The sequence below is a fragment of the Epargyreus clarus genome, unplaced genomic scaffold, assembly GCF_041222505.1.
Source record: "Epargyreus clarus isolate Ecla_fem2 unplaced genomic scaffold, WU_Ecla_fem_2.2 ptg000001l, whole genome shotgun sequence".
Taxonomy (NCBI): domain Eukaryota; kingdom Metazoa; phylum Arthropoda; class Insecta; order Lepidoptera; family Hesperiidae; genus Epargyreus; species Epargyreus clarus.
In genome coordinates this window covers 2,913,300-2,922,772 of record NW_027332209.1, presented here as the reverse complement: position 1 = coordinate 2,922,772, position 9,473 = coordinate 2,913,300, and positions in this window count along the sequence as shown.

Genomic DNA, 9,473 nt, shown 5'->3' with positions numbered 1-9,473 from the left:
TTCTCATCGTCGAGTACTAATTAATTAGAAATCCGTTTTTATAAAGTGAATTTACGAGAATGCGTGCCTCAAGACAGCATGATGTATCCTAAATAGAATGAGTTTCTACCCAAGCTTTGCTACAAATCCGTTGCTATTGATAATTCAGTTGAATTTTATTATTTTATGAATATTTCTCTCTTGTTCTTCAAACTACAACGGAGCAGTTACTGCTATTATTAAGGAAAGGTGAACGGTGGTACTTCCAGAGTCGAACCACAATCTACCTTCAACTTGCAAAATAGACCTTTAATGGCTCCGTTTAAGAACTAAGAAAAAATCAATTATCCTTACATAATTATCGTACCTCTGCAAACCAAACCCACAAAGCAAACGTAGAATTTCCACGTAAAATCCGTTAAAGTTAAAATAAATCTCGAACAATGTTTCAATTACGCCCCATTCAGACCGCAACACGACGGCAGTTTTAGACGATCATCTATGGGATTCATCGACATTTTGTTACAAAATTTGTAACTACCGATTAAACCTTTTAGGACCTTTACGGGAACAGAACTTTAGTTTGTTAATGTCGCTCACAGTAAAACGCATAGTTCCAAAGCTTTTGTATTGAAATTGGTGTAGAAAGTTATGTGACATAGGATTTGGTAGAGTAGATGCGCGACCGCTTATAGTTAAACATGGCTTACGTTCTTCAAAGGACATGGTTAAAAGAGTAGGTTAAACTAACGATTCCAAATGTTGTTAGCGAATATCTTCGACAATCAGCGTGACACAGCAGTCACCATGTCGGTCTTAAACACAATGGGTTCCGGATTCGATTTCCGGTCAGACTGATATTAATGATGAATTTAGATTTCTTTTCTGATTCTGGGTGTAAAAAATACCCTAGTGTAGAGGGGTGTTGTGAGTACATACATTTCACATATACATATATAGTAGAATATACTCCAGACTTTCCTTACTTCAAGATAGAGCTGAATTCGTAGTAGGACAGCATAAAGTACTCCGGTTTCGTTCCTTTGGAGATCCCGGAGTCCTCTACGCAGTGCCGAGGGCGGCCACCGGGGAGGTTTTAGTGCGGTAAAAGTCCCATAACCCCGTGTCGCTCCCACGGCAACGGGTATCTTTTGAAAGTTTCCCCATCGAGAAGAAAAAAAAAGGACAGCATAAAGTATCTAATCTGTTCACGTGCCGTGGCTTTAATTTAATACTGTCCCACTGCTGAACATGAATTCATCTTAACCTTTAGGCTTAGGAAAACACATGAGCATACGGCTAACAGTTATTAAGTGGATACTACGACCCATACCAATTACAAAAATAACAAAAGACCTACGATTGGTTCGCTATCGATTCGGACCTCTGAGACCTAATTTGAAACACGTCATACGCCTGTCACACGCTTCAAAGCAAAAAAGGTACAACCTTCTGTTTTAACCTAGATCAAAACATAGGACTATAAATATAGTTAGGTATTCCACGCACACCAAATCACGGGATGAATAAATAACACTAAAATCAAACAATCCGAGCGATGGACTCTAAATATTACATTTAGAAATGTATTGGTTAGGTATTCTATTTTCTCCGAAAAAATTGTTATTTGCAAAGTGATTGCTATCCTTTTGATTGATACACAATATAACTGAAATGCGTATAATCGTTTTAGGTTTTTGTTTTTTCTTTTTATTTTTTATTACGTATTGTTACGCGTTGAAACGTTTTTTGTACATCATCAACCTATCATTTGTGGTTTATTTGCAAAAAATGCAATAAATCAATTAATTGACTTATAATTATGGTGATGATAAGGCCAATGCTAATACAATCATGAAATAATTATTCAGTTTTGTTTCGCTTGACGAATCAATTAAAATGTAACGGTAATAAACCTTCATGTAATATTGTAGTAGCTTAAAGTAAAAGTGTAAAATATAAACGAATTAGGGTATTTTTATTTACTTCCATTATTTTCAATGTCTCTTCATACATGTTAATAAAATTTTATGCTCTAACAAGGTTTACAACTAAATTACAAAGCTGTCCCAGACTTATGAACTAACAAACCAAGTCAAATAAAAGCTTGTAATAAAACTAATTCATTCAAGTGGTCCTACAAGATTAGTGGCCTAAGAAATACTTGGCTAGCGGTTAGTTGTGTGTAACCAGCCTGTCACATTCAGTACTTCAGTGCTGACCATCTTGAATTCTAGACTAAGTTGGCCGGGCCACTTGGAATATTAATAAATAATCAAATGTTGCAAAGTGAAATATTATTACGGGAGAATAATTATGAAACGAATTAAATGAAACAGGTAAATTAGATATAATGAGGTTTAGGACAGTTTTTAACGGAGTGTGAAAAAGTTTTTAATAGAGGGTAAATAGAAGACTTTAATGCGTTTGACAGATGATGCCATTATATAATATCACGGTTAATAAACTAATGAAGCGTTTTATAGATTTTTTTATTATATTTTTCTTAATATATCTTAACACATTATGAATAAAGAAAAATGTTAGATTGCATTTATCTATCACACAATGGATGAGTTAAATATAAGTGAAGATAGATTAGTAGAAATTATGTTTTTCTAACATAAAAGATGAATAAAATACTTTTTATTTAATAATATAAAAGTTTTATGTTATATTGGGTGCAATTTAACAAATATAGAAAGAACATACGAATAGGTATGAATAAGTATACCTCTTCGAGAATATAATTTGATTTAATGGTTTGGTCGCTTTTTTGCTTGACTTGGTGGGTCACTGCCGTGCCCCCAGATGAGATATGAATAAAGAAAAAAGGGTTAAAGAAACAAAGGGCACGCGCGTCATTCAAATGTTTTGTAATTAAGATACTAGGTTCTAGTAACTAAACTAGAACCGAATGAAATCGGTGAATCGGAATAATGAATCAGACATATTCAGCTACACACACACGTAGACATTGAAGATTGTACAATCCTTTTGTCTGTGTGTGCCTGTTTGTGAAATCCTTTGTCTATCGATGCCAGTTGTCATTTACCAAAAGCTAGACTGTACTCTCGTTTTCTAGTTCATTTTCATAAAAAGGGCAAAACATTCTTGCCGAATATGCTAATCGATGCCGACCCCTTTCAATGTGAGTATCGGTACTTACGAGTACGTACGCAAGACGTAAAACATCCACAGATAATCCACAATCCAACCTTCGACAGATAGATTTTTGAAAGTTATAAATAATAAGAACGTGTTGTTATTTTCTGGTTTGGGTGTAGGAATAGAGATATACTTTTCCGAGGCACCATAATATAGTCCACAAGAGTAGCAATGCATCTATTGCTAATCTCAGGTAGGAATCTAATCTTATCTGGGATTAATTACAGATGTCCATGGGCCGCACTAGCCACTTACCATCAGTTAGACTGCATGCAGATTTACTACTTCAATAATATAAAAAGGTACACCGCGAACACTGCGTATGCTAGCGCAAGGTGTAAGACATCCACAGAAAATATACGAAATAATATTTTAGCATATGTTACGTGTCTATCACGTACGGTGTCCGCAGAACACGGAACCGAGCTAACATAAACCCGTGCTTTCAATAGGTCAAGCTGTTGGTGTGGAGCATGCATGCAATAAATGAAATGCATTCACAGACCAAACTGTTATCGGTGCAGATTAGAAACTAGTAGAGACTACAGATTTGCATAAACTCAATTATTTTATGTTTTGAATGTAGAGGGCGCCATATATATTATTTTTTGTAGTTAATAAAAATACTTTTAACAGCTGCTAATAAAAAAATTGGTGATATTATTCGCATTTTCTTAAGTCATTTTTGTAAATAAGTGTCAATGCAATGCTCATAAGCTTTTTTTATGAAAATATAAGGAGTTCCTATTTTTACTTTACATGTCTCATTATTCAAAAGAAGTCAATTTATACCAGAAGTCAGACTTTAATGCGTTGTAATATGCTCAAATGTGTTCTTGTACTTGTACTCAGAGGTAAAAGTAACAAGTAGCTAAGGCACATCTCATATAGATACAAATCTCTACGTTAGCACACCGCAGGCATTAGCACAATTGCTGAACTCAACTGTGATAAGGCCTGGTGCCTTGGTGGCGTTCGTTTGACCGTAGAAAAAATCTACCACAATGAAAAATAATGAATATTTCGCACAGTCTCTGTTGAAATCTACTCTATGGTCCTCTGATTTATGAAAGTACAGCAGCCGTCCGTCACTCCAATTATCGCGGCGTCGTCTGTACATCAATCTTATGGACAGAAAACAAATACAGCTCGTTCATGCATTCGTACCAAGATAGAGCACATCATGCACACACGCAAATCGTGTTGGACTGTGCACGTATATTGTTCAGTATTGGTATTTGTTCTCTTACCTACCTTGTGTACAGGGTATCTGGGGAATCCCTGTAGTTCCGGGACAAGAATAGGGCTACGGTATCCCCGGCTCATCGTAAGGGGTGACTAAAAGGGGGCTTCTGGGGTCGTGGGTGGCAAGAGTGGGAGCTCGAACCGCCCGGCCAATGGCCCCGGGAAGGACAGCGTCATATGTGGTCGCATACTGTCGTACGCACCAGACGGTGCGGCGAGCGTTAAGCTCACCTGGGCGGAACCCGACGGGGCAACGCGCTAAGAGGACTCCGGTTGCATTCCTTTGGAGATCCCGGAGTCCTCTACGCAGCATCGAGGTCGCTCACCGGGGGAGTTTTAGTGCAGTAAGATTCCTACATAACCCTGAGTCGCTCCCACGGCATCGGGTACCTTTTGAAGGTTTCCCCCTCGTGAACAAAAAAAAAAAACAAAAAAAAGGGTATCTGGGGAGGTGTCGGAGCTTTTAATCGCGTAAAATAAAGTTCATTTTATCCATTGTATTTTAATTTTTCGTCGACTGCAGAATTTCAGTTGGATGGTACCCCATTTGTTTTACATCTTTCCCTACTACCGGAATATTATGGGAACCTGTTACTTTGAATATAATCCCTAACTTTATTATATTTTATATTCAAAGTAACAGGATACTTAACCTACCTTAATTGGAGCTATAAGTGTCTAATATTAGTACATATTCTATAGTATTTACCAATAACAAAATGCAGGTCAATGACCTTGATTTCTCACAGAAGTTTCAGGCGAAAAAAATATATAAAATCTACCAATTCGCCCTTGGCCAATTTACCAGACTATGGCTTAAGCCCTCACTATACTAGGAGACCCATGCCCAGTAGTAGGATAAAATTGAATTGACGAGTGAAGTCTTTATGCAGTTGGATCCTAGCCTATAAAATCCGTTTGATAGTTCTGTAACAGTTTCTAAAAGCAGTCGTCTTATTGATTCAATTTAAACTGAGCATACAGATTCTAACCGAATTCTAAGGATTATGATATTAATACTGAGGAATCGGATATTCCTCAGATTATTTGCTTTGGTCAAGCTTGTCTAGGTTGGTTATCAACTTAGACAAAAGACCTTTGTTGTTGCTCGGTCATTCAATATTAGAGATTCAGGTCTAACTTAAAGCTATATGGGTTTGTTCTATGAAACTATATCCCGTTTATAATAAGCCTCTATTTCAGTACATTTCTGTAGTATACTGCAATAGTCTTTGTTTGTTAGAAGAATAAGCGTATGTTTTTAGGTCGCTAATCCAAAAGTAATTTTGAGTCCTTGTGTACTAGTATTAGTAATAACAAGGTAGATGAAATATCTAAATATATATAACTCAAAGGTGACTGACTGACATAGTGATCTATCAACGCACAGCCCAAACCACTGGACGGATCGGGCTGAAATTGGCATGCAGGTAGATGTTATGACGTAGGCATCTGCTAAGAAAGGATTTTGATCGATTCTACCCCCAAGGGGATAAAATAGGGGATGAAAATATTATTTCATAACGCGAGCGAAGCCACGGGCAAAAGCTCGTGTAAATATAAATGTCATAGAGTGCCGTACACTTGCTTAGTGATCGGTCAACCTGATGTACTATGAAAGACACTCGCGTCCGAAGCCTGGAAATGTCCCGTGACCACCATTAAATAGTGTAAATAGATCGTCCCGTTCCCCGAGTTCCGATTTATGACTGAATCATTTGTTTGAAACGTCAACATTTTAAATTTAGAATTTGTCTTTAATTTCCTTTTATAGTCTGGCCGCTGAGATATGTGTATTTCGGCCAGTCCGAAGTACTGAGCAAGAGTAATGTTGTAAAACGACATTTGCCTAATGCTAAACAGAATAGCAGTCTAAAGGCACCCCTTTCCATTAGAATTGTTTGTTTTTCATTGAATGAAAATTAAGAACGGATGAAATTTTATTGGTGGATGTAACACACAATCATTTTTCATCTACCTAGCACATCACTTTAATCTTATTGGGGTTGATTACAGATGTCCATCACCACCATTTCAATTTATATGGAGACCTATTCAGAAATCTGCTCCATTAGGTACCTCGAGCGTATATATCGAAGTTAGCACCCAATGTGACTAATTGTAAGTTACCTTCGTGTTTCGTCGTAAGGGTATAAAGCTCTCGACCGGAATTTCGAATGGTATTTCGTAGATACTGAATGTAGCTTCTGATATTAAATTCTGTGTCTGACTTATTGCAATAGATTTCTATGCAACGGAAATGGAGCAAAATACACAAGTACTCGTACCTACTGATTTAGACTGTAAGATTTCTGATGTAGATATTTGGTTTCAGATTCTATTCCGAGTAAGCCAGAAGGATGATACAGATTTAAGATTAAATGAAGACATTTAATGACGCATGTATCATTTTGAACGCGGTAGAGTCTTTATGGTTCCATTCCTAGGCATCCACACCAAACCTATTTCTGACTATACTGTATTCTGGTTTGCAGCTTGTGATAAGGGAGGTATACTCATCCGAGGCATTGCAACTTGAGGCTGACTTCAGGTAGAAATCTAATCTTATCTGGCGTTGACTGTAGATGTATATGAGCGGCAGTAGCTATTTATCTTCATGCGAACTATATGCTCGTTTGTATAGTTTTATGTGTTGTTATAATTTAGTATATTCGATATGGTTCTGAGTATTTTTGTGTACATGATGTGTATGGCATACGCGACATTTTAACGCAACAACGTAAAGTATAAAATAAAAATCCTATCCTTTTTTTCTTTTTTTAACATCTTTCTTTATATGTATAATTATTACCATAGATAGTCAAGTATTAAAACATAGATATTGTCTTTTGTTAAACATAACATAAAATACTGAACAAGTTCATTATTCTAGCTACCACTACAATCTGTTTCGCTTGTCGCACCGAAATGCCAATCGTCGTAAAAAGTCAGTTGATGATATCATAAAACTTTTTACCATCGAACGTGCTTTATCTAGTTTTAGAGTTTCAGCGCTCCGGTTTGGTTTGGTCGTTTTTCGAAATGCTTTTAAATTTTTCAAATATAAATTCCACCTGCTTCAGTCAGGATTTTTAGTTTTAAAGTTATTTTACTTTACATTCTTTACAAACTCGAATAGATTTTTAAAGGTTTTGTATATTATGTGTAACAGTATTGTATTATGTATAACGTTGTTTTAATTTTGGTGTATTTGAAATTTTGATTTTAGGACATATTGATTACGTTAATACACACATATTGCCGCTCTGGACATCTGTAATCGAACGCAAATAGGATTGGAGTCCTACGTGAGATTGTCAATGAATCCGTTGCTTTTTCTTAACGACTAATTTGAAATGATTCGTGAGATTATCACTTGCTGCATTTTAAACAAGAATCCAGCATTTAAGATTGTTCTCTTAAACCAATAAATGATGTGGCAATACCTCTAGAGACGAAACAGGAAGGGTTCTACCACCTTCAATCCCTTAAAAACTAACAATAACCCATCCCAAAACCAACAAAATCGTCCATCCATCAACAGTGTTTACAATAATTACACAAGAAGACAGACAATCTTCGGCCCCAGACAGTGTCCTGCCACCTGACGGTTTGTTTAGGATCTTCCTGCTATTGTCAAAATCTGAGATTATAGTTATACGTACTGTTTGTTCCAATTCCTGTTTCGAACAAATCGACTGAAAGGATGCAACCAAATTTGGTACACAAATATACTTTGGTCTGCTTAAAAGTTCAAAGATATCTAAAAGTAAATGTAGTCAGTTATAAACAAACCTATTCTACAAAGGATCTTTTAAAACTTTAAAACATTCTAAATTTACTGTTTCTCAAAACAATTGCCTTCCACATATTATCGTCATAACCAAGGTTGACTGGTAGAGATTGCCAGTAAGAATACAGTTCATTCTTTTGCAACCCAGAGTTTAAGGTGTTCGTAAATAAATAAAGAAACAATCTTTAAAGTAGTAGTGATAAATCATAATAGTATATGATGATTTTATCATGTATATTTTAACTTAATTACTTAGATTACTTTTATAATGTAATCTGTTATGATACTATTCAATTCAGAATTTCTCGTGGCGTATTTTTTCCTATCTAGAAAGTTTCTAGTCAATCACGGACTCGCACATCGCACAAAAGAGCGCTGTCGTACACCGGTCGGCGCGCGCTACATTATATGTTCGTCCGGACGGAATAAGGCCTGACGCTGCCCGGGAATAAATTGGGAGCTATTTCCCGCTCCGTCGCCCCCCTATTGACGTTGACACTCCACGCCACATAAATCTCCGCTCCAAATAATTAAATGAAATCGCTTCATAGACACTTTTGACGCTTCTGACGCGACGCTTTTGAAGTTCGGTAATTGTGTCCGTTCGAAAGTTGTAGTTATAAGTTTGGATGGTAAGCGTCCTAAACCAAGTACATAGACTACTATATAACACATTAAAACAAGTAAGTGGTGCCACAATCACCCAGGCTTTCAGGTCTTTGAATGAATGTGTTAGAATTTCAGAAATCTAAATTCAACATTTATTTACCTGGCTGGGATTCCAACCCTTCTGGGTAGATTCCCTCTTCTGGGTAGATCTTGGAACCCTCCGTATGTAGATTGATACACCTTTTTTTTTTCGAACGGGAAACCTTCAAAAGGTACCCGGTACCATGGAGGCGACACGGTGACCGTCCTCGGCGCTGCGTAGAGGACTCCGGGATCTCCAAAGGAACGCGAAAGGAGTTCTCTCAGCGCACTGCCCCGTCGGACTCCGCCCAGGTGAGTTTGTATCACCACACCGCCTGGTGTATACGACGGTATGCGACCACACATACTGCCGTCCCTTCCGGGGTCGCTAGCTGGGCGGTTCGAGCTCCCAGTCTTGCGGCCCGCAACCCCGAAAGCTTCTTTTAGTCGCCTCTTACGACAGGCAGGGGATACCGTAGCCCTATTCTGGTCCCGGAACTACAGGGACAAGATTGATACACCTACCTTTGCGGCAGGTAATCGCTTACTACTGCAATACCATTGAATTTAATAATAATATTAACAAAAACCTGAAGTA